At 43.8% G+C, this 24,709-nt stretch overlaps 1 long non-coding RNA gene across 3 annotated transcripts in view; it reads right to left on the bottom strand.

Moving 5' to 3' along the window:
- Nucleotides 1-23,668, bottom strand: part of LOC134170220 (uncharacterized) — a 218,793-nt gene extending 195,125 nt beyond the window's left edge. For 2 of the 3 annotated variants that reach the window (XR_009967162.1, XR_009967160.1), the window contains exons 1-2: nucleotides 23,449-23,665; nucleotides 21,766-21,947 (exon numbers count right to left, since the gene is read on the bottom strand). This is a non-coding gene — a long non-coding RNA (uncharacterized LOC134170220). Of the gene's footprint in view, nucleotides 1-21,765; nucleotides 21,948-23,448 lie in introns of all 3 variants that reach the window. The other variant, XR_009967159.1, reaches the window with a different exon arrangement.
- Between the last annotated feature and the right edge of the window lie 1,041 nt (nucleotides 23,669-24,709).

Below are 24,709 nucleotides of genomic sequence, written 5' to 3'. Positions count from 1 at the left end.
GCTCTACTGGTACAGCAGCAGCGTTTGATTCTCCTCCCCCCAGAGCTGGGGAAAGTTTTGTTACAGGCTTTGGTGGTAATAAGATCAAGTACTACATCCATGAGTAACCACTAATGTTACTTGCATTCACTCGCCTGTTCATCTTGTATAATCAGCATTATATGTCTTGTGCATCATGCCATCTCTGCAACATCCTGCAGCACGCTGCTCCTCCTCACAGCTCAGTCTGAAATGAGTGCATTCTCTTAGGAGGATGTTGCACAGAATGGCATTGTCACATCACTTCTATTTTACAATGTAAGGCTGAGATTTTCACACACTTAAACATGGGACCACTGAAGTTAAGGAAAGGCTCACATTACATTATTTAGACTCCTTCAAAAATCTCAGCAACACACTGGAATCTATTCTATAGATTCCACTCTCACCCATTACAAAGCCTGCTGCTGTACAGTAGTGTATGTATTAACAAACATAACAAAACAATGAGGTCAGATGCCCTTAATCACACCAGTTTAAATCTAGAGTTACTTAGATAAAATCAATTGGATTATTGATATTTACAACAGCATACAGGAGAGCAGAATTTGACCCCTAATCTCTATAACATGGGTTGCTGCCCTGCAGCAAACTGCAGGCCCCAGTAATCTGTTCAGATGTCATCAGTGTAACATGCAGCAACTGCTCTGCATCTAGCAAATCAGTATAACAACCGAATACTGTGCAGTAAAAGCAATGCTTATATCAAAGACATGCACTGTCCTCTATAGCCATAAAACATACACACAACCTCTGCAGGACACTGCACAAACTAGCTGTACATGCAACACCTCAAAGATGGCCCCCCTGCAATATACCACCTGCTTTATTCTCCCTGACTCAACATTCAGTGGGTGCAATTCTGCCTTTCTAAGGGCATCTCATCTACCTCACGTAAGGTATGAGCAGGACTGTATGCTCACTTCTGTCTGGCTGGACAATCAGTATCCTTCTGCATGAAACTGGTGCTCACAGCAGCAGAATCAGACCTTTTAATAAGAATGGAAGTTGTGGAATGCATTATTCTACTCTTTTGCCCCTTTCTAGTAATGCTACCTACTGAGCTTTGCAAAATGTTCCTTGAATGTACACAGGTCTCATTTGTAACAAAATATTTTTATAATGACTATAGATTAGGAAATGTAATGCTTTCTTGACTTTTTCCACAAAATAATCATTTATCAAAAAATCTAGTCTTTTTTTCCACTATGACTTAGAGGCAAAAAAGTTGTAAATCAAAGCCATAAAGAAAACAATAATATCTTCTATCAAAGACACTAAGCTCTACCCTAGATGCAAAGATGGCAGCAGCACGTGTTCAATCAGAACATGCTTTAATGCTATTCTATGCCATGGTCAAAAGGCATGCATGGTGTAAATCATAATCCCAAAGACTGACACTAAAATTGCCTTAGATGCCTCACAACTCCATATAGCTTTGCTTTTACATATTCATTTGGCTGGAAAAGCTCTGCTTTTCTAGTATTCAAACTGCAAGCAAGATGCAGGGGGACAACTTTTATGCAGGTAGGTGGGCTCTTTTTCCATCCCAGACCACTGCTGAGTTAAAGGTTTATAAACCACAGCAAGAATGCAGCTATCACTGTTAGAAAATGATGCTGTCTTAAAATAGCACAAAGGCAGGTTTCAAAGAAAATAGCATGGTTTCTTTCCACATGCACGCCTGTGTATGTGCCATTCTCATGTTGTGCTGACAGAACAATACTATTAGCATCACTGAATATCTACAGATACAAATACTGTACCTAAATGCTGATGCTCCTTGGCTACAGTGCCTTCATTGCAACTGTCTCCTTTTCAGTACTTGCTCATCATAAATGAATTACCTCCTGAATGAGAATATGTTCATTTAGCTTTTACGTAAGAGACCTGTGCTTTGAAAGAAGTCTCCATTATTAACCCCCTCTCTGATCTAAATAATCTCTCCTTTTTTTGTGGAAGCTGCCTCATGTTTCTAAGAATAAGCACTTCTCCCTGAAAAATTCCTATTTTTCATAATGCTTTTGTGAACACAAAATGGCTGAGAACAGATCCAAAACCTCAGGTGAAGGCTGGAGAGGAAATGTCCAGATCTTAACCAGGAGCAGCTCTGGCTCCTGAGAGTGCTGACAGTCTAAATTAACAGTTACCAACCTTTTCCAGGCTGCAGGTCCTAAAAGTTTCCCAGTGGCTGTCAAGGCTTTGTATAGCAAATCTAAGCACACTGACAAGAGGTTTGCTTTCCTTCAGGCTCTCAGAAGAGCCTCCAGCCCAAAGATGATAAGTCATTAAATCCCTTAAAAAGAAGTGCAAGTTTCTCAGTCGGCTCAACAAGGTGTTAACACCAGAGTGCAGCAGCAGCAATACTTGTGTCAGCACTCCCAACCGGCCTGACAGTGATGACCAACAGAGACATCACCCAGTTTTGCAACTGTGCAAGGATTTGGGGAATGCAGCTGGTGTCAACATCTGTATTTTTAAACCCAGTCTCTGACGCTGGAGTCCCAGGTCACAGAAAGGAGTTTAGTGAAATTTCTGTTTCTCTTCCTACGGCCCCAGTTAGCATTAATATATGCAATTTTTTATGCAAATGCCTAACACTTAAAGGTAAAAACTCCTATTTGTATAATAATTACTTTCTTTTTAAAAAAAGGGTTTTAAAGACCTGTAATTATGAGATGAGAGAGAGCATATAACTATTACAGTTAATATCCTATATAAGTTAAAATTGGCATTGTAGCTAAGGTAAGAAAGCGTTTGCCTTTTAAAGTTCTGATTCAGAAAGATGCTTAAGCATGTAAATAATTTTAAGCATATCAATAAAGGTGTTTGAGAAATATTGGTTGCTGTTCTCAGGAAAATTCAGGGGAAGTTTCTGATTGCCATTATAATATTTTACTTCATTAACCACAACCAGAATTTTTTTTTTTTTTAAAAGCATTTTCAAAACTAAGGAGTTTCTGTCCCCAAACCTAAATTTTTATTTTCCTTTCAAAAGGGAAAAGACAAGAGGAGAAAGTTTCAGTGGATAAAAATTCAGCTCAAAAAAACTATTTTTCTACTTTTCCCCTGCAAGCTTTTCTGTGAGCGTGAAGTTTAACTACGCTTAAATGCTCTGCTGAAACAAAGGCTAGACGGGGTTTCCTTGGATTGGCATGTTAGGGCTGGTCCCTGTAGTCTCTGCTCTGACACCGTAGGCTGGCTGCCCGTCTGCAGTGCGGCATCCCCAAGGCAGTCGGTGATTGCTGAATGCTGCAGCCCAGGCCCTGCACTGGGTCCCAGCTGCTGCTCACCTCCAATTCATTTGTGCCTGACTTAACCCACGCTGCAGCGCGGGGGCTTGCTCTCTTGACTGGTGTGTGCCATGAGCTAATATCCCATGTTAGATGTCACAGATGAACAGGAGGCAGACAAGGGCAGCACACCAGGCCCCAGCCCAGCCGTGAATAACTTATATTTGCCTATAAGAATAGGTAAATCCATAGGCAAATCATCAAGTAATATCTTAATATGATGATGAGATGTACTAAAGGAAACAAACTCTGTGACTGGCTCTGTCTTTACCAGTGAAGCACAACTGGGGCACCAGCCATTCACAGAGCCATCAGGCCAGAAAGGACTCACCCAGGTCACTTTTTTTCCCTTCCTGGATTCACACCTACCAGGTTGCTTGGCTTTGCTTTGAACTTGAACAGAGAATTAGGCAATCCCCTAAAAAAGGGGCTAGGGAGGGAATACAAAAACAAAAAAATGTGCACAAAATTAATCCAAGCCAGTGACAACCTGAGGATGGGGGGGAGGGAGAAGGATTTATTCATTTTCATGACAATAGCCATAGAGAAAAGAAATGCTCTCTTGCCTCTCCCTAGGGACTTGAATTGAATTCCCAGGGCTGCCAATCAGATCAAGAATTTAACACCATTTATTCTGTGGGAAGGCTGTCTGGAGCCAGCACGTCAGCATCTGGATGATGCCCTGAGCCTGCACAAGCAGAGCAGACAGAACCATGTATCTGCCTGGAGTGCCATGTGATGGGGGATTCTGGACACATGCACAGAGAAGCGGTTTCTTTGTCATTTATGACAACATAAAGCTGGAGAGTCAGAAAAGCCTGTATTATTTCACTAAACCTCAAATGCTAGGACATAAGCTTCAGACCAGAAACGATAGACATCTGGACACATGGTGTTGCTGTAGACCCCATTCCCACAAACCAGGATCTCAACTCTGACTCAGTGACTGCCAACAGACTGGTTTAAGCGGTTCCCATATGGAAGAGTGGTTTTGCCCCAATGCAGGCAAGAAAAGAGACCCAGCATGTTACTGGGCTGGCTCTTCTCCCAGGATGGTTTGCAAAGAGTTAAATTGCAGCTTATGTGACTTTTAGCCCACTGCTTGCAAAATGAATTCATGTTCAGGATGTAGAGAACGTGAACGATACAGAGTGCCAGGGGGATGATAAGCTCTTAGGGTCAATTACTGCTCAGATACGTCCCAGTTTAGTTGCCACTGATTTAAGCAATAATTCCACATATATATATTTTATATATTTAGCCTATACAGGTTAGTTGCAGAGAAGCCTGTAATCTACAATAGTTTTCTCCTAAATATCCCTGAGTTTGTATATTTATCACTACAAAGTTTGCAGAACCATTTCTACAGAAACAAACAGCACCATATGGGTATTTCTGCCACTCGCAGTTCAGTCTTTCCCTCACTGCAGTGGAACTTTACTGGAGCATGTGTAGCATTGGCATTTTCAGATGTTTCTTAAAGCATGGCACAGCCAATGCAAGACACTGTGCTCAACTGAAAATCCTGGAAAGGTTTCCTGCCACTAAGAGACTGTTCCCAATTTCCTCAGAAACTGGAGAGCCAAAGGAAAGGATCTCCCACTACAGACACGAAAACTAGTCTCAGACTGCAAAGCATTCCAGGAGACAATTAGCTATGAACAACTAGCAAGTACAGCTAGAGTGAATTACACAGACGTATCACAAAAGTACCACTGGCATTGCCCCACCTTTCCAGGGCACCATCATAGAACCAGAATATAAAACAACTTCATATTCTGTCGGGTGCAGGAAAATTTTCAGCTACTATCAAGGACTCCAACACAGTAGTATTGTTGATGACAATGGATGCCATAACTATGATACATATTTCCCTATATTAAGCTAAACTAGTTTTTATAACGTCTATAAATGGGTGCATGCAATCCATTGGAAATTCCTCATCTAAGTAAAGAACGTTTCTGTAAAGAAATTACAAGCTGGAGGGCAAGGTTTCATTGACAGCACCAAGGAAAAGGTTATGCAAATAACTGCCAGAAAGGCAGGCTGTATTTTAGTGCAACATACAGACTGATCCAAACTAAGAACTCTATATTATTGTTATTCACCCATTTAAGGTCCTATTTTCACTTCAGTTTCCATAGAAACCTGTTGTCCTAAATCTGCAGCACTTATAGCCTTTTAGTGTCATGGGTTCTCTCTTTACAGCTCTAATTACACCATCATCCACAAGGGGAAATGGCTGGGATGCTTTTCCCACCACAGAAACATTCAGGAAGTGCTGCTCTGTAGACAGAGGGAATATAAAACCTAATCATAAACCTTCAGACATCGTCCTTCTTGGACAATTCCCCTATGTCACAGCTGTATGTTTTATTGTTTGGGTTTTGAATGTGGGCCATGGCAGAAATAAGAATGGAATTTGCAGAGGAGAAAAGAATTTTAAGATTTGGGTTAGCTTTTGCCTTTCCTGTGTCTTTTCTAGTCTATGATAAAGAATAATCAAACATGACTGAAGAAACTAGAAAAATACTTGTAAATTAACTATTCTGGTGTCACATGGATAATACATAAGCTTGAACAAGGCATATGGTCCAGAAAGACCTCCCCCTGCCAAAGGAATGAAGCTCAATGTGCCCTTTTATTCATTTAATTCAGCTCTCAGGTCTGCATACAATTTTCTTCTCAGCATATGAGGGGTTAAGGGTCCCACCTATGCATTCCAGATAGACTCAATAAGACTTTTTCAGCGTGCTAATACAAAACACACCGAGACCTTTGTCTTCCTACATGCTGGTAAAATGCCTGTTGTACTATGCAGATTATTATTGTTATTATTATTTCTGGCACTATCACTTCTAGCTATGGCGCTTCAAAGCAATGATATTAAAAACATAAAGGCAGGCAGCCCTTTGGAAATGAGGAATTGCAACAGCAATGTCAAGAACTTTTTATAGTACCCCTTATTGAAACATCTGGAGGAAGTATCATCTAATTAGTGAAGATATCTAAAAAGCCAGGACTCCTATGTTCTGTTTCTAGGTCTGTCACTGCCCACCAACTTCACGGAACCTTGGGCAGGCACCTTAAACGTTATATAAAAGTGGTACCTACCCTAGTTTGTCTCTTTATGGCAAGTAAAAAAGTAATTTCAGATTTGCTGAAACTTTTCCTCTATAAGCAACAGCAAAGATGTATCTACACACAGTTTTCTGCTATTGCTTCAGTGGTACACTGGTGTTTAAGGACACCATCATCCAGAAGCAGTGCTCAGCTCCTCCATCTGCTCCCTTACTCTTCCCATCTCTTCTGACCTTACATAGGTTTCCGTACATTTGCAAAAGGAACACTTCCTGTGAGCACACCCTCATTTTCTTCAGGCAGAGCCAACGAGCTTTCTGTGGCCAACAACTGAAACTGCTTAAAGACAGACACTCAACTTTGCCTGGGGCTCTTCCGGTGGAATATCAGTTGGTAACATCTTTTACCAGTGCAGCTGAATCTGGAAGAAAATGTTTGTCTCTAATCTGACTGATGCAAGTGGTTTTTTTAAGGGAAGAGAATAATGTTAATTCACTAACATCTGCATTTGTTAGTATTCCCTCATATCTGCATAACTATATATAGCCCGGAGGCTGTCCCAGGTCCCAGTGCTTTTCACTATGAGCTCTACTCCTTACCAATATGATTTATGCAGGTATGGAAGTGGTATACGGACCAAGTTTTGAGGTGTAGGATTCCCCTGTTTTGCTGGTAGACACACCAGCAACCTCCTTGTCCTGCTCCCAAAAATGCTTAAACTGGACATTCCACTGACAAGCCTTCTCATGGATCAGTCCATAATGATTGATACAGTGAGACACAAAACAGTTAAAGTATTACAGTAAATTTTAAAAAGAAGATGAGGAAGAAAGAATATTTGTGGTTCTTAGTCTTAAATCAGATTTGAAACTGGAAGAAAATACTTAAACTGAATTCTCCCCTTTAACCTTAAAAACCCAGGATCTCTCCCCCTCTTTGCAAACCCTAAAAAGGCCTCTTCAGTAAGCCATGACCCAGCAATAGTGTCTCCAACATATAGGTTACTGAGCAGATTTAGGACTTCTGCCACAGACTAACACTGTCTTTTGACATCATTTACTCTGCATAAAGTGTATCTGATAAAATGAGACACCTATAAAACTAGTCTTCCTCATGGACATTTTATCTAGTAGCAGCTTGGACTGCTCTTCCAAACAACACCACACAGGTCCAGAGGACAGCGTGAGTGATCTCTGGAGCACTGAAGCACTGCAGCACTGCTTTCTTGTTTTGTATTTAGGAGATACTCCATGCTCTCAGTGTGCCTGCTTCAAGTGACAAGTGTGCCTTATTAAGAGGGGAGAAAAAAAGATGACCTGTGGCTTTCCTGACATAAAAATAAAATATATATTTCCTGATACATAAATAATAGCATCATGTACAGGCAACTGCAATGGTCTTTAATGGCTCCATAACAATCAGAAAAATACTTACATCTCCACATCCACTTCACCTGGCATTACAACTAAAATGATTTAAAAAAAAAAAAGATTGAGACAGTGGCAATCCTGAGATTGTAGGCGGAGATGACTCAGAATACAACACTGTCTTTTCACTCGTTGTGGTCCTCATCTCCCTATTCACCACAGAGCTCTCAAGCCAAAATAGCAGGAATATGAAAACCATGACATCCTGACCATAAACACACTCCTCAGAGCAAATGTTGCAAAAGAAATATTATTTGGCTATGGGAATAACTTTTTGTCATTGCTATGCTCTTGCCATAATTTCTGTGAATAATGAAGCTTCAAAGATGCTTTCCATGATTGCCTGCATCAGCAGAAAGCCACATGCCAAAGTCTTTACAGAAACAGAACAACAAAATTAATCCCAGCAAAATCTGCACCATAACTATTTTTTAGGTTAGGGAATACAAAACATTTAGTCATTTAACCACAAATAGTGACCACAGTTACCAAGTGCAGGCAGCTGTTTAAAAGGCAGCCTATGACAATCCAAAAAGCGCATTCTTCACCCTTCAAAACACAGAAATCCAGTAACTTTTGAATAATAAGCAAATTCAGGAAGAATATTCCATAAAGAGTAGGGCTATATTTATCAGGTAAATTATCTTTTTTGCTTGGTATCCTACATCCTGACACTCTCCAGAAGCAAGGAGCTGCCATGATTTACCAGCATTGCCTGAACACAATGTGCTTCCAAGCCAAACCAGAGGTCACACTAACCCCACCAGCTAAGGCTTGTAATCCCCAAGAGCCATGTGCAGTCTGATACAACTTCGCCCTCATCAAACTGTTACCTGTTCCAAGTGTTTGCAGATGTTTTCCAGCTGCATCAGAGGTCGCCATTATGTTTTGCTGTAACATTTGAAAGGTTTCCTTTAAAAATAGTTCAGGCTCACTTCAGTTACAACTATTGGGAGTGAGGTAGCATACAGGCTCAGTGTTGGCAGTCAGCTCTGCCAAAGCATGTCATGCAAGCCAAGAGCAGCTCTCACATATGATGAGCAGGATGTGGGAACCAAATCACTGGTTTGGCACTGGCAGCCCTTGCAAAGCTATTTCCAAACTATGCATTGAGAGAAAAAGAGGTCACCAAATTGCTTGTTTCCAATTAGCATATGCTTCAGCACTGAAGCAGACTGTGACACATGGGGCCATGTTATACAGGGACATGGCACTGGCTGGAATCTACTCAGGAACAAAAGGAGAAAATATGCATATTTTCAGTGTTGGGAAAAGAGGAATGCAGTAGTAACTGTTCATGCAAGAAAGGTTATACATAAACCAGCCAATACAAATACAGGCAGTAGCTCACCCTACAGGGAAAGGAAGGGGAGGAGGAACCCCTTGTTTCTTGTTTCTGGGTTGACCATTAACACCACCACTGTCCTCCTCAGAGCCAATGAGCCCCTTTTTCCTCCGTGCTGGGTGGTGAGAGTAATTCCAGAATTAACTTAAGTATGGGGAGACTCCTCTCTGCTCCCCCAGACAACACTTCAGACTGAGCCTGTGCTCTGCACAGGCAGGAATGCTCAGCCTCACGCATCTTTGTACTGCATTCATTGCCTGTGTCCAAAGGTTCAGTCGTCCCTTCTATTTGGTCCCATTTCCCAATATGACACACTGGAGAAAGTAACCATGGATGGGTGTTAGGGCTTATGGGATGGGCTGTGCTGTGTGTTAGGAGCACGTATGAAAGCATCTGAGCTCACAAGAGAAACTCAGCAGTTCCAAGATGGAGTTTTTTCTTTCAGTGTTCTAGTTAATTATAGCATACCTCCCTTCTCCCCATCAGAAATCCCCTCTGTCCTTTCCATTACCGTGCTATTAAGCGTATCACACTGACAGGTGACAAATGAAGCCTACGTTGGTTCACCACACTGACCCTTCTTGGCGGGTTTGCTGGCCTGGGCCTGACCTTTTCTTGCAGGCTAAGCAAATTTTCCTTCTCTGGTATTCTGCTCACAGGGTGCTATGCTGTGGCAAAGCACTGAAGTTAGAAGCTTCTCACTTCCCATTATGGGATTAGGAATCCTCCTCTCCTGGCACCTCAATCATCAGGAAAGAGCAGATACAACAGACCGTACGGATTATTCATTGGTAAGTCTGTAAGATTCTTTTTCTAGGCACAGGAAAAAGGGGCTGAGGGGAAATTGAAGCATTGCTGCAGTGTCACCCTGCAATGCCATCCATCCCTTCCAAACAATGGTACTGTGTTTTCCCAAAATACTGAATTTTTCTGCGCAGCTTTCAGCAAACACAAGTTTTCGAAAAGAACTGGTCAGCAACTGTCTGCTTTCATGATAACTTGCAAAGAAGGGCGCAGGAGGGGCGATTTGTGCCTGGTACAAAAACCACAAAGACATCCCATGCAGCAGACACACACAAAGCTGAGCTCTGCACATCAGAATGCTCCCCAGAGAAGGAGTCACAGAATCAAAGCAGAAGAGCAGTGATACAAATAGCCTGACTTTTCAAACACATCAAAGGCCAGAAAACAAGTCCCTCTCAACCCCAGGGACCAAGATAGAAAAGATCTAATAAAGAATTCAAATGCCATAATCACATAATCCAATAAGCTACAGTTAAACCAAAACATCTCTTTAGCAAACATCCATGAGTGGAAGAGGAAAGGCTCCAAAGTGCTAGGCACGGATGGCTCCCTTTGCAGCTCCCTGTTAACACATCACCTCCTGTTGGTGGGACAGATCCAAAGGTTTGATCTTGGTATTAAATTCCCACATGGGAGAATGAAAAAGGGAGATCATCTCAAAAAAAAAAGAAATAGCAGATTGAGTTGCTGAGAGCTGAGCAGTGCAGAATGCATGCTGGACTAACTTGCCATGGAGGACACAGGTTAAGATATCTAAGTTGGAAAGATGAGAAAGGCTAGAGGTTGGAAAAGGAAAAGGGAAGAAAACCATCCTGTTCAGACTATTGACAAGGTAAATCCCTGTCTGTATCCTCCCACAGTACTGCACCCCTTGTTTCCATTTTATTCTGGATACCTTCCTTCCTCTCTTCCAGCCCCCTGCTATCTCTGAGTCTCTCTCTTGTACTCATTCCACCCAAGTATTTGCTCCCTCAGGTGCATCTTTTCCATCATCTTCCTGCCAAATGTGCTAAGCAATAAAATGACCTTTACTCTGCCACTGTCAGCAGTGCCAGCTGCACCGATTATTACAAGTCTGAGGCAGGATGACTGTGATGCTCAGAAAGATCTCCCTTCGACATTGGTATCAGAGGATAGTAAGGCACAGGTAGAGGTTGTTCAAAGAAGTGGTGAATGCTCCATCCCTGGCAGTGTTCAAGGCCAGGTTAGACAGGGCTTGGGCAACGTGGTCTAGTGTGAGGTGTCCCTGTCCATGGCGGGGGGTTGGAACTAGTAAGGTCTTTCCAACCCAAACCATTGGTATCAGCCAGTGGTATCAGTATCAGCCAGGAACTCTGTCTCTCCTTTGACATTCTAGGTAGGACTATCCACCTTCCAAGCTCAGACATGTGGGACAAGAACAGACCTAGAGGGAAATTCTGATGTTGCCTGACAACGAAAGATCTAGACTTACAGTCTTCCCTTTGACAGAACGCCCATCCTTGGCCCAACATGAATAATCAGGGAGAACAAGTTTTGCTGACATACGCATCCCTTAAGTATTTGCTTTTACACCAGCTGTGGAGTACAGTCAGTGAGCAGAGAGCAGTAAATCTCTCTCAAACACAGCAGGAGATGGCAGCATCAGAAAGGGTCATTTCCTCTTGCCAAGACCAGAACAGGCAAGTACCATTCAATGGGTACAAAAGCAAAGGAAAAGGGGCCTCAACTCCACTGATATGTTTGTATATACAGATGCTTCTGCAGAATCTTAATACTGTCCAGTGAATATATAAGTAGTAGAATTAACATTCATAAATACATCAACCTTGTGCTGGCATATTCCATCCTTTTGACCTCCTTTCCTGTACTGTTAGCTCTTCTTCTATGGTAGAAGCCACGTATCTCTGTTTTCTCTGAGAGTGTATTCCCATGAAATACCTTATAAAGTGCTTTGCTAAAATCTAGCTCGGTGATATCTGATGACAATCCAAGACAGGCAAGTTTTCTTATTAAACAAATATATTAAATTAGTTGTAGACACAGGGACAATATAGACCTTGTTGACTCAAATATTGCTGCAGAGCCCTAGAATGCAACATGCATACTCACACCAGCAGCAGTTTCAGATCTGATACCTCAGTTTTCACAGCAAGTGCAAAGTATAGGCACCTTCACAAAGTGCTGGCAAGGCATGAGGAGGAATGCTGGAGTCCAATGAAAAAGCACTTTTTCTTTTCTGTAAGTAATCATTATGGAGGGGAGCACAGCTCTATGCAGCCATTATAATTCTAAGAGTGGGAATTAACTTATTGGAAAAGGTTGGGCAGTAACCCAGACACATGACCCCCATATGGAATAAAGCCAGAAAGGGTCATCAACTCTTTTTAAACTCCTTGCTTTATGCAATATGAAATCATTTACTGTTGATGCAAAACATGACAGCACTTGCATAGGTTATTCAAGAAAAATCCATTACCTTGATGTGCCACATACGTATCTCTGCCACAGAGCAGTGTGCATGAGCACGTTCACAGCAATTGTACAGTGAATTTCAGGAAGAGGGATAGAGCAGAAATGGTGAATTGTTATATATGATCTTTCACATGGTGAGTTACCAGTTGATTTATGTAGTAAGAGTCCCAGGGAGTTAGTTCATGATAAATTCATGAGGCATGTCCTTTTGATCACACAGTGCTCGTCTTATGTCTTGCTGTTTCCAGCTCCCTCTTTATCCACCTTCTGGAGACTGTATCGTACCCACATGGCAAATGGATGCTATAGACAGTAATAATTATAGTTTGCAACCACTCAGTACCCAGAAATAATGTTCCACAGCTAGCTTCAGGACACAAAGGCATCCCTGGGTTATTTTTACTGGGACACTTACATAGCAGGAAGAGCCAGGATGGCATTACAACAGTGGCATGAAGGTAACAGTTGCATGACAAAGCAATGGAACCTGGAGAACTGCCCAAACTTGGCATATCTACAAATCAGAATCTGCCTCTGCAGATTTTTGGCAAATAGTGACCTGTGGGAAAACTGTGGCTTTTCAGCACAGACGGAGTTTGGTGGGAAGGAGAGCAGAGTCTCTGGCATTGAACCAATTGCTATGGTCTAAAGGACTGTAATGAGGACACATTCCAGAGTCACAAGGCCATGTCCACAACTGGGCAGGGAGCGCTGGCTTGAAGCACACATGCTCTAGTGAGAGTAACCAGACCAGATAAATCACATAATGATCTGTGTCTCGTTCTCCCCATCTGTAAGACTTTATAGCAGAAAGACACATAGACAGGAGAGGAACTAGTGAGCTAAGGACTGTGTACAAGGCTTGAACATTCTTGGTGGGAGGGATAAGCCAACCAGGAGACATTTCCTTACATCAAACACCCAGTGCACCACCATTTGGTAAAGAGAGGTCCTTTGGTATCCAGATACTCAGCTCTGATTTTGTGTGTGGTACAAGAACCCTTGTCCTTCTAAACATACTCAATAACTGTGGCACTTTGAGAGACACAATAATTAGCATTAATTGCCAGTTCATCCTCTAATAATGTACAACATGCTCATTAACCCAATTAACCCCACACAGAACAAGCACTATCACAAACAATGCAACTGATGCGGAGGGGAATGGCTGCTTGACAGCCCTGCCACATCCCAGCGTGCTGACATGACACTTGCAAAGGCTGAAGGCAAGTCCCAGCAGCAGGACCCCCGCCCAGCTTGGATACAGGGCATGCTGCCACCTGACCCAGTGCGTTGGCCACAAGCCTGGCTTTCCCCAGCCCCTGTCTCAGGGCAATAGAGGAGTTTCTCCTCCCTCAAGGTTTTGCCTGGAATGGGCCAGTACATTAATTAAGCACTATGTATCAACAACCCCATGCACACACCTCACTTCTCCAACCCCCTCTCCCTGGTAAGAGTCTCAGGTGGGATTCACTAGCCCGCTTTTGCTGCTGCTTAATTCAGTCAGACTGTTAAATAATTCAGCAGGCACTCAGCCAACAAACAAACAGGCAGGCAGCACAAATGGCCAGACAGGGAGATGGAAGAATGAGAGACAGAAAGAAAAAACAAATGAGAGAATGACAGGCTTTGCGGACTTCAAGCAAGATGCTGTTCCTGCTTCATTCACTGAAGTTACACTCTCATCCCCTAAAGAAGGGAGGAGTCTACCTGTCTGACACTGCCATGAGCTACTGACAACCTACTGGTTGGGGCCCAACTGAATGGCCCCCCAGCCTTTTGCTTCACTTTTAGGGAGAGCTTCAGTGCCCTGCTAAGCTCTTCTGCTTTGAAATCTCTCTATGAGGGTACCATCAACTTCTGAGATAGAGCTGGACATGTCCAAGTCTGCATCACTGACTCAAGTATGCTTAGGCCTCTCATTTCCCAGCTGTAAAAGAGATGATGAAGATCCTTCCCAATCAAGGTCTCAGCAAGTCCAATAACCAGGCGCAATGCTGAGAGTCTGACCGTTCTTCTGATGGAATGCCAAGCCTTGACACTTCAAGTCCTGGGATCACAGCAATTTCAACATGAGGCTCTTCACATTGCCCTCTGTTACAGACAGACTGACTGTTTTGCTGACCTTCCCAACATAATGCAGCTCATCAAGTGACCCAGCTGAGAAGAGCTTCCCATTCTGGCAGTTTTGTGCACAGCTCACACCATTTAGGTTAGCTGCATGAGCAACCTGTGGGACTCTCACATCCATGTGGGAAGCTAACCTTGCAGAAGGTGGTTGGAGAGTGGATGCATTATGGTGTTAAGCAGCATCAGTGAAATCCAGCTATCAAAGATGTCACAAACTCCTGATTTTAGTTGGAGGACCCAGCACAAGGCCAAGATGCTACCCATTTTGCTATCCTGTGTGCAGATGTAGGAACCATCTGTCAGGAACTGGCAGCAGAAAAGAGGGAAGACACACTGATCCTCACAAGTGTTTCCAAACTACAGTAGAAGCTGACTCTCCATCAGCTTCCTGGGCTGCTTCTCCATCACATCAACATGCAGAGAGTGAGCAGATAGCAAGCACTAACTTGCAGAATATCAGTTCTCAGGCATGAGATTCCCTATCCCCAGCCAAAGAGAAAGCTACAAGCATTATAGGAATCTGCATCAAAGAGGCTTGCTGCACCTCATCCTGTTAAACAGTCCCATTTGGCCTCACAGACATTCTGTAGAATAGGACCTTTCCAGAAGGTGACCTTTCCAGGCCTATGAATAAGTCAGTCACTGAACATACTAGAAATCTAGATCTACAAGCACTGATGATGCTTCAGTAACATTGCTGTTTCCTACAAGGTGCAAAGGTTATTGCAGACTTGGACAATAACAACCTGATACAGACAACACATCCATACAACAATCAGCATTCTGAGCCATGAGTACCCATTTATTTTATTTCTATAATCTACCCATATCTGTTGCTTCCCCTGATCTGGCCTGGTGTCAGTTTTACACAACACTTGTAGCAGAGAATGTTTGGCTGAACTATTACAGCATAAAAAACGAAAGTTCACCTCACATTTATCCTGCCCAGAGTCCTGCCCCTATGACCAAGCAATGCCTGATCACGTGAAGGGTCCTAAGAATGAAATGTCTAAAATGTGAATAAAAATATACAATCTCTCATTAAAATCAGCTACAGGGTTGCAGCCTTGCAAGGTAACGTGTACCTGCATTTCAAAAAGACCCCCAGGGTTTTCTGGAGAGCTACAGACTCAAATGCTGTAAGCCGGTAAATTAATTTAGAGGTTAATTAAATATAGGAACAGTGACAGTGCTATTCCATGATGGGCTATGAACTGAGGGGTTTTTAAATTAATCTTTTAGAATTCTCGGACTCCATCCATGAATATAGAAATAGACATAATACCAGCAAGCACCAGAAATATAAATTCCAGCCTTACACAAAAGGTGACTTCCACAGAAAACATACTCCAAGGGGAGCTAAGCTTTGGGATCATTCAGGGACAATACTCCACTAATCTGTCTACAAAACCAAACAGTAAACCAGAACATTTTGTAGTGGGGTTTTCTGTGATGCTTAACCTTAAAATAATAATGAAGCTTTTATGAATGATACTTTGAATGAGTTTTCTACACACATGACAAATTAGCATAAGATAACCATATGAATACAGCTAGTTTGTTTTAGCTGGCCATCTGAGCAGCCTATGAAAATACCAATGTATGATGTTACCAACTCAGGAAACTCCCATGCACCAGAATTTTGCCAAAATAAAATCCAGATCTCCAAGTACTATTGGGAGTCAACAGTGTTACCAAAAAGACTTGTGTCTCAATCTGCTGGAATCCCTCTAGGCCATGACCATTTTAGGATGCAAGAAAAGCAGGCATTTGGGGGTAGCTTATACACAGTGTGCTCATTAGGTGAATGCCCTCACTCTGTGCTGACTCCTTGCTACAAGATATTCAGCCAGTTTGCATGTGAGGATTGTCACTGAGCCGTAATTGAAAGACATGAATTTCAAAGGAAGTGACAGAGCATGGTACAAACATATCTTAGATTATCAGTTCCCTGAATCTACCCTTGGAGCCACATAATTACATGATAGCTGCCAAACATCAGGATGCAGAAATACTCTTTGCAAGAGCAGAAGACATGCATGTTGGTTTACTAACATGCTTCATGTGGACATCCTCTGAGTCTCACTGAAATGGATGAAAAAAGCTATGAAAAAGTAACTTCAGTAGGTGCACATACACAGTAATTAGAGGATAACAAAGCTTTTTCAAGCTAGGGAATACCTAAGCAGCTCCTGTAACAAAATACAAAAAAGAGAAAGAAGCAGCAAACAACAGCCACTGCTTGATGAACAGTTGCAGAGTTGTGCCTGCTAGACCCTGTGTAATTTAAAGATCAGGAGCCCAGAGAGACAGTCCAGGAGAAACAGACACCTTCTGCTGGTGAGTACCCAGTCAGCTGCGGAGAAAGCAAAGTGCTCCTCCAGACAAGACTGCCCCTGTAGCGGCTGAGCCGCCATTGCACTACGGTGTGGTGGCAGCGTGGCAAGGTGTGCTCAATGACTCCCTGTCAAGTGTTTAGTTACCTACCACCCACAGTGACAACGGGTTAAAAGGGACGCTGGGCTACCACTAACCAGGTTTAGATACTACTGCTTTTGGGTTTGTTCCTGGACCCACCTTGAGTGAGCAGTGAAGTCACACAAAACCTTCTTAGTGCAGTTCTCAGCAGGGATGTGCAAACCCCGTCTGGTTTTGGCTCAGGCAGGGCCATATTCCCTGAACTTCAGTCTGAGATTTGTTTCAAATACACACAGGCCCTCCAAGTGCAGCCACAGCCAAGTTCAGCCTGGTTGCAAGTCAAATGTTCAGATGGTTTCCACCCCAAATTGTAAATCCCACCCTGTCACCTGGAGCTGAGCCCATTCTGCTCAAACCTCAGCCTGCGTTTGAGGGAAACTTGACCCTCGTTCACTGAAAGGTTTGCAAACCCAGCCCGTGTTCTGGGTTTGTCACAAACCCTCCAGAACAGCCAAAATGCCCTTGGGTTTAGGGTTCATCTGGACCTTGTTGCCAGAGTCATGGTGTCATCTAGTGGTGACAGCTTGTATGGAGAGAGACATAGCACTCCACTTCCCAGTCAGTGTAGCGCAATTTCAGGTCCAGTGAATACCTTTCTCCCAAAGTACATCAACTTTCTGAGAGGCAGAACAGGCTCACCATTTGAGGAAAGGCCATCTACACCTCGAGAAAAGCTTATTGCAAAAGCTGCCTAATAAAGTGAAGGGCAAGCTTTGCTTTTTGTATCACTTCTACACAACTAGTAGATACAAAGTCCTGGGAAATGAGAAAACCACAATAACTTTGAGGGATAGGAATCTGCAGCAGGCTCAGTTGTAAGTAAGTTTTAAATCAGAGTTAGTGTATAAGTTGCATCTGCTGAAAAGTACTTTTACCTATACTGCTACAAATAATGCTAAAAATCCTAGTAACAGGAAAAAAAGTTCTACAATTTCCATTTGTAGTTTGTGAGCTCTCTTGCATAGACACACAAATGTGCTCAGTAATGAAAAAATGGCATCTGATTTTTGGATTCCCAATTTACACCCTATTGGGCTCATGCTCCCTAGCTGCTTTGAGTAGCCAAAGCAGCTCCCAAATCCAGAGCACATCTTTTGCAAGAAATCAAGCTCCTTATGTCTCGCTTCAAGCACTTCTAAAGGGATTTGGTCTACTATATATCCCATGTAACAAGGTTACAGCAACATGAATTCGTGCTCCTCGGTGAAGCTGGGAACTGATGTACCTGCTCTTAAGTCTGCTCTGGTTTTAAGGAAGATTTAAGCTTAGAAATTTTACCTTTCAGCTGAGACAAAGCAGAAACACAAACACAATTGGTTTTCCAGGCTCAGCTGATGGGTAGGAACTCGGTTACATCAGCCCTGTTCCCATAGCCTCAGGCACTGCACTGAGTCACTTGTCCCATAAGCTGATAAAAGCTGTATCTCAAAGGAAAGAAAATTCTCTTCAAATTGGAAGAAGAATCACAGTGTCAGCAGAAAGGCAGGGGAAAAAAATAATTTCAGCACTGTACCAGAAACCAACTGGGCTTTCAGGTTCCTGAGGTCTTTCTGAGGTTTCATCAGGGATCCAGCTCAGGTATTTCTATGGCAGGTTTGTCTTCTTACCTACAGCTTAATCCCCCCTCTGATCTAGTCATCTTGTCTGCAAGCTAATGAGCTTGGAATTACTGTATGTTTGTGTGCCTCTCTGTTTAAACCCTGATCTGTGACAGAGCCACAGCTGCAGTTGGACTTGCTTGATTCTTTATTACCTGGGGTTTCAACCTAAAGACCAGGCTTGATGCTAAAAACATTGAAATTCAAATCCCAGTTTATATGTGGGGTAAGAAGGAGAAAGCACTTTTCAGAGCACAGGTTTCTATTGGGAACCATCCCTACACAACACTTTTTAAACCTGGTAACAGCACAGACCATGGTAGAGGACTCATGGCAGAGAATCCCAAACACCGCATCTCACCTTTGTCACAGACAGCATAGGGAAGACTATTAAATACTACTTGACTATACTCAGAATGACCACAGGAATTATGAATAAGATGGAGCAAAGTGTTTTCTCTTCTTGGACCTGTTTTCTTTCCCCATCTTAACAGGTGTTGGGCTAATTCTGTGAGGCTTCACAGTGCCATCTACAACACTGTATCTATTGCAAAAGCAAAGCCCAACGCAAATCGCTCAAAGGTAAGAGATATTGTTACGTGGGAAGGTTTTTATTTTTTAGTAAGTACTCATGAACCTTAAAATAACAACTTACAGAGCCTACATGTAGAGTACCTTTCACCCCAAAGCTCCTTTCCAAAAGCACAGAACCATAAAAACGTAGCTGTCTCTGGAGCTGAATACAGCTGCTGTTCACCCAGCCCAGCACAATAATAACATGGAGAACTACTGCACTGTCCACGACAAACATCTGTGTTTTTCTGGTAAATGCATTATGAATTTCTGCACACTTGCTATACCAAAGGAGACTCATATATATATTCAAAGGCTTCACCTGAGACAACAGTGCAGAGTCAGCAAAATGTATTTCCTTTATGTCCCTTGGAAGGTCAAAAACCTCAGCAGAATATGCCAGAATACAAACTGCCAGGCTCTTGAGCAATTTCATATCTGATATTCAGGTACTCGCTAGCTCTACCACTCAGTGGCTGCCGTGACAGATATGTCATAGCTAAAGGTCACGGCAAGGTTTTTCCCTGCCAGAGTTGCTGGCTTTACAGGAAAGGCACATTTGTTTCTCCCCGTGGCTCGAGCCGCGTGTCCCAGGCACCATGGCTTGTTTCGGAGTGCCCTCTGCCGCCGAGCCCACAAAGCTGTGCGGCTGCAGTTAATGAAGCCGAGAAAATTAGCGGGATCCCAGTTAAGCAGAGGCAGCAATCAGCACCATTCAGCCTCACATGCAGCGCAGAGTTGAGACCCGAGATCAGCATCTGACTCTAATTACCAGAGCTCTAGAGGCAACACGTTTGGAAAGCACTGCCACCTACCAAGGCTGCAAAGACAATTTTCAGGCCTGTTTTCTGGGGCAACTGTACCTCAGGTGTTACCTACCACACCTCACAAAGCTCCTGCCCAGTTGTTCTCACCTGGGATCCAGAGCACAGCAAAGCAGAGTTTGTTTTGCCAGCCTGGCACTGCAAAACTGAGACAACTTGCTTAAGAACAGACCAAGACACATTCCTAGCTCCGTATGTGTCGCCAGCAAGTGGTTTTCAATTCCCAAAGACATGTGTGGGGTGTTAGGGTATGTAACATAGTCTTCATATGGGACTTGCATCCACACTCCCAACAAGCACTCCCAATTCCCTTCTTCTGGCTGCCATGCACCCCTTGGGAAGAAATACCTGAATGCAGTAAAGTAGGTAACTTCAGGTTCCCTTCAGTTAACTGCTAGCATTGTCTGCCTACGTGATTAACTGTGTCACTGTGTCATCCTCTCTGTTCTGCTCTCCCCGGGCAGGGAGCAAAGCCACGCATAGCATTCCTAAACCTGAACATAAGCACGTGTGCAGTTTCTTGCTGCTACAGTAAGCAATGAGGCTCTAACTATGGCCATGCTGACCCTGGAGAAGGACATATTAAGAGTAATAAAACTCAGAGCAACACTACCACTGCCTTTGGACAACTGATACCGTACCAGAAATAAACACAAAGGCATTGCCTCGAACTGCAAAGCTTTAGTAACAGGGCTGCTGAAGTTGCAATTGCCCATCAGAACAGTTGTATTGGGGAGGTTGTGCTATTATTTAATAAGCCAGCTGATGCCAGGACTGCAAGTTATCATAGCACATCTACTTTTGCCAGTGAAGCAGCCTATCTAGTAAGTACTGAGCCATGTGTTGCCCAGCAGATTCTAGTCCTTGTTATATATGGGACAAGCAAAAATGCCATGATGTCTCAACACCAAGCAGCATAGGTGCAGTACTTTTCATAAAGTCAAAGAATTATTAATCATGCTCTTAAGCTGTATCTATGTTCAGGACAAATTCCTTTACTGCTCTTTTTCTCACAGCGTTCATTGTGGAAGAAAGGGGAAAGGATGGACATACCTATGGTGAAAAAAAAAAAAGTCTAATCTAAACTGTTCTCTTGGCTACAATCCCTTTTGCCCTCTCCAGCATTTTCCAAAGAGGACTCTAGCTACTCTTCCCATGTTTGCTTAGCTCCATGGCTTCTTTACCAAATTCCCATTCCCTGTCAGTACCAACCCTGATGCTATGCAGCATTTGCTGGATGTCTGCAGGGGGTACCAGGACCAGCCAGAACATCACACAGGCACGTCGTGCTAATGGAGGTGGATTGCTGAGCTTCAGTCTCCAACACACATAATGAGATTAGCATTTGAATAGTGCTGATCAAGTTACCAGTAGTACTGAACCCCGGGTCCATCAGATGCAAATGAATCACTATAAATTTTGCTCCTTTCTTAAGGGCTCTTTATATGCATAGCCAACACAGCAAGAACCACAGTGGGTATAGCCAGGGAAGTCTGTCTCTCACCATGACCTGAAATTTCTGAGAGTGAAGAAGCCATAGGAGCATCTTTTATAAAAAGAATTTCATCTAAGAAAGAGCATTCCCCCTCTCCCTCCTCCTTTTGATGCCTCTTCTCCCAGGGCTGTGGAGGCATCAGGACATACTCCAGCATAAGGTTCAGGAACAAAAACCTTCAGAATACCTTCATGGAGGTCTTAATTCTCTACGTTATTAATTACCTGAGCAATTTCTGAAAGTTCTGTCGGCCTCCTGGCATAAAGGACGCATCCTTCTCTGATGGGAGGATGAAGGTGAAGTAAGTCTATGCTGTCTCCAACTGCATTGATTCAGTCCCTCTGAAGTGGTTGCAGTATTCTAGAGTGTCTTGGTATTCTTGCCTCCTCAGTATATCTGGAAGAAACTACAGAACAGATCCCATTTAGGAAGAATCATCTTTAGGATGCCTTGCATGATTAAATGCAAACTGTCTAATTCTCTCTGTATCTCAACAGATGCTCAAGCATAGGGGAGTTTTCCCCCACCTCTATGCTGTGGGCAGGAAGCCTGAGAGGAGGGGAAGCAGGCATATCAACCTGTGAAAATGAAATCTGCAGATTGCAGCAGGTGAGCTTTGGCACACACCGTCACCAGAAACCACAACAAGAAAAGAAGTCACAAGTGCTTGTCACTCCTACTAACATGAAGTTTTAACATGTTCATGAAGTTTCTACAAGCTTTACAGCAGAAGAAATTATACAACTGAGATACATCAAATGCAATAATCTGATAGTTTTTAAGAAGATAACTGCAAAGGAGCTTGTTCTTGTAGTATCTCCAATTGACCTCTACACGCAACTGGCTCCAGCTGCTTTCATTTCATTTCTCTGAACAAACCTAACAGAAGAAAATAAGACCATGTCAGCTCTCTAGCCAGCCTAACTCAAATACAGAAAATAAGGGAGCACTGTGAAGAACACTCAAACTCATTGACTTCCCAATACCAAACTCTGACTTTAACTGCAGTCTAGCAGGTTCTATGCATCTTATGTTAGAACACACAACAACTGCTATGTGGGTTGAAATTTGCAACTGGGAGTAACCTTTTGAAATCCAGCATTAGCAGAGTTGTTTATTATTCCTAATACAGTTATTTGCCAGCTGACAACCACTTCTAATCTCAGATATTTCTAACAATACTACTACAGGCATTTATTGAGAAGTTTACACCTAATCATGTTCGTTTATTCCATACCCATTCAGAAGAATAACCTCTGATGCCATCTCCATTTATGCTAGCTCTTAATTGATCTTCTCATCATAACGCTGCTCGAGACATTCATTTGGGCTTTCATTTTACACAGTACATTTATTTTGAGATGCAGAAAAGGAAAATACATACACACAAGCATTAACTTGAATTTGCAAAACATTAGAACTCCTCACCACCTCCCAAGAGAAAAGAAGAAAGCTTCTCATCTCATCACTCCACCTGCTCCCTGTTACCGGAAAGGCGTGAGGAAGCATACTCCATTTGTAGTGTCAATCAGTTCCTTTTCCTACAGATCCCAAATAGGTACAGCTAACTGCAGGCAGAGAGTACAAAACTTACTCCATGCCCCAGCTGCTTGTATAATACAGCTGAACTAAATCAATAAATAAAGCAGTTCTTGTACACGACTTGTCCCCGGTGAACCTCCAATCGTTTTTAGAAAGCCAGCAGCACCTCCTCACTTTGCTAACAAAGATAGGGGCTCAGGGCCCACCTTGCTGTGAGCCACCCATCACACAGCCAACAGAGAGCTGCACAAGACCCGCACAAGACCCACTTTAACACCCACTACAGAAGCCCAAGCCATTTAATTCAACAGGCTGACTCCAGGGCTTCCATACTGAGAACACCTTCACCACACGCAAAGACCCACCTCACAGGCAGAGGCAAAATGTGCTGCCTTCATAGCCCCTCTCCCGCCCCTGCCTCCCAGAGCTGTGAGCACAGCAGCACACCGCCCTCACGCTGCCTTTGATGCCTTCTCCAGAGGGCACCCCTTCAGATGGCCTGGCTTTGGGCTGGCTGCCCCTAAGCAGCCTCAGCTGGCCCGAGCCAAGGGGACATGCTGGGAGTTCCCTCATTAAAGCAGAAACCCACCCTGATTTAGGTGATGTCTCACACGTACTCAGACTACCGAGAGGAAGACGTGGGTGCAGCCACGTCATCAACCCTGCACAGCAGGTGCCCACTCATGCCCGCACCCTGTTCCCTGCAAGGGTGACCTGCTACCGCAGACCAGCTCCCGGGTAACCCCAGGGGTCCGCCCAAACACCTCCAGCCCAGGGCCCCTCCCCTCAGGGCCACGGCGGCCTCCCGGAGGAGGCTGCCCTCTTGTGAAGGACAACAATCCGCTCCTCACAACGCTCCCCATCCCCTCAGGGCTGAACTCACCTCACGGCGGCACGGGCCCGCCCCAGGGCCGGGTCTCCCTCCCGACGCTTCGGCCCCTCAGGGCTGGGCTCGCCTCGCCTCGCCTCAGCTGCCGGATTCCCCTCAGCGCTGAGCCCGCCCAGGGCGCGCGCTCCCTCGGCTCAGCGCCCCCTGCAGGCGGGGGCGCTCAGGTGCTGGCAGCAGTCACCTCAGCCGCAGCCGCGGAGGGGCCGGCCGGGGCCGGGTTCGGGGGGAAAATGGCCCCTGAAGATGAGGGTGCCTGAGCTGAGCTTCCGAGAGAGCCCCAGCATGGAATCTTGCATGAAACATTAATGTCATTAATGAAAAATGTCGTTTAAGATGGGCAGTAGTGGTAGACAGGATTGTAGCCTTCCAACAGCTAAAGGAGGTCTATAAGAAAGGTGAAGAGAGGCTTGTTACAAGGGCATGTAGCGATAGGACAAGGGGGAATAGCTTTAAACGAAAAAGGGTAGATTTAGGGAGTAATTTCTTTCTACTATTTAATCCATGTGGGTGCTGAGGCGCTGGCACAGGGTGCCCAGAGAAGCTGTGGCTGCCCCATCCCCGGCAGAGCTCAAGGCCAGGTTGGATGCAACCTTCCACCCCAAACCATTCTGTGTGAAGCAGCTGAAGAAGAATCCCCATTTCTCTATTCGGAAGAAAGGTCACAATATAATGACCAGTACACAACCGTGCAGGACGATGTAAACTAAAACTCAGCGCATGGCAAAGGATGTGCAACA

The sequence above is a fragment of the Pezoporus occidentalis genome, unplaced genomic scaffold (assembly GCF_034315485.1).
Source record: "Pezoporus occidentalis ecotype Australia unplaced genomic scaffold, CSIRO_AGI_Poc_V1 ctg37, whole genome shotgun sequence".
NCBI lineage: Eukaryota > Metazoa > Chordata > Aves > Psittaciformes > Psittacidae > Pezoporus > Pezoporus occidentalis.
Note: the sequence above shows the minus strand (reverse complement) of the source record. Positions and strands in the feature narration are given on the sequence as shown.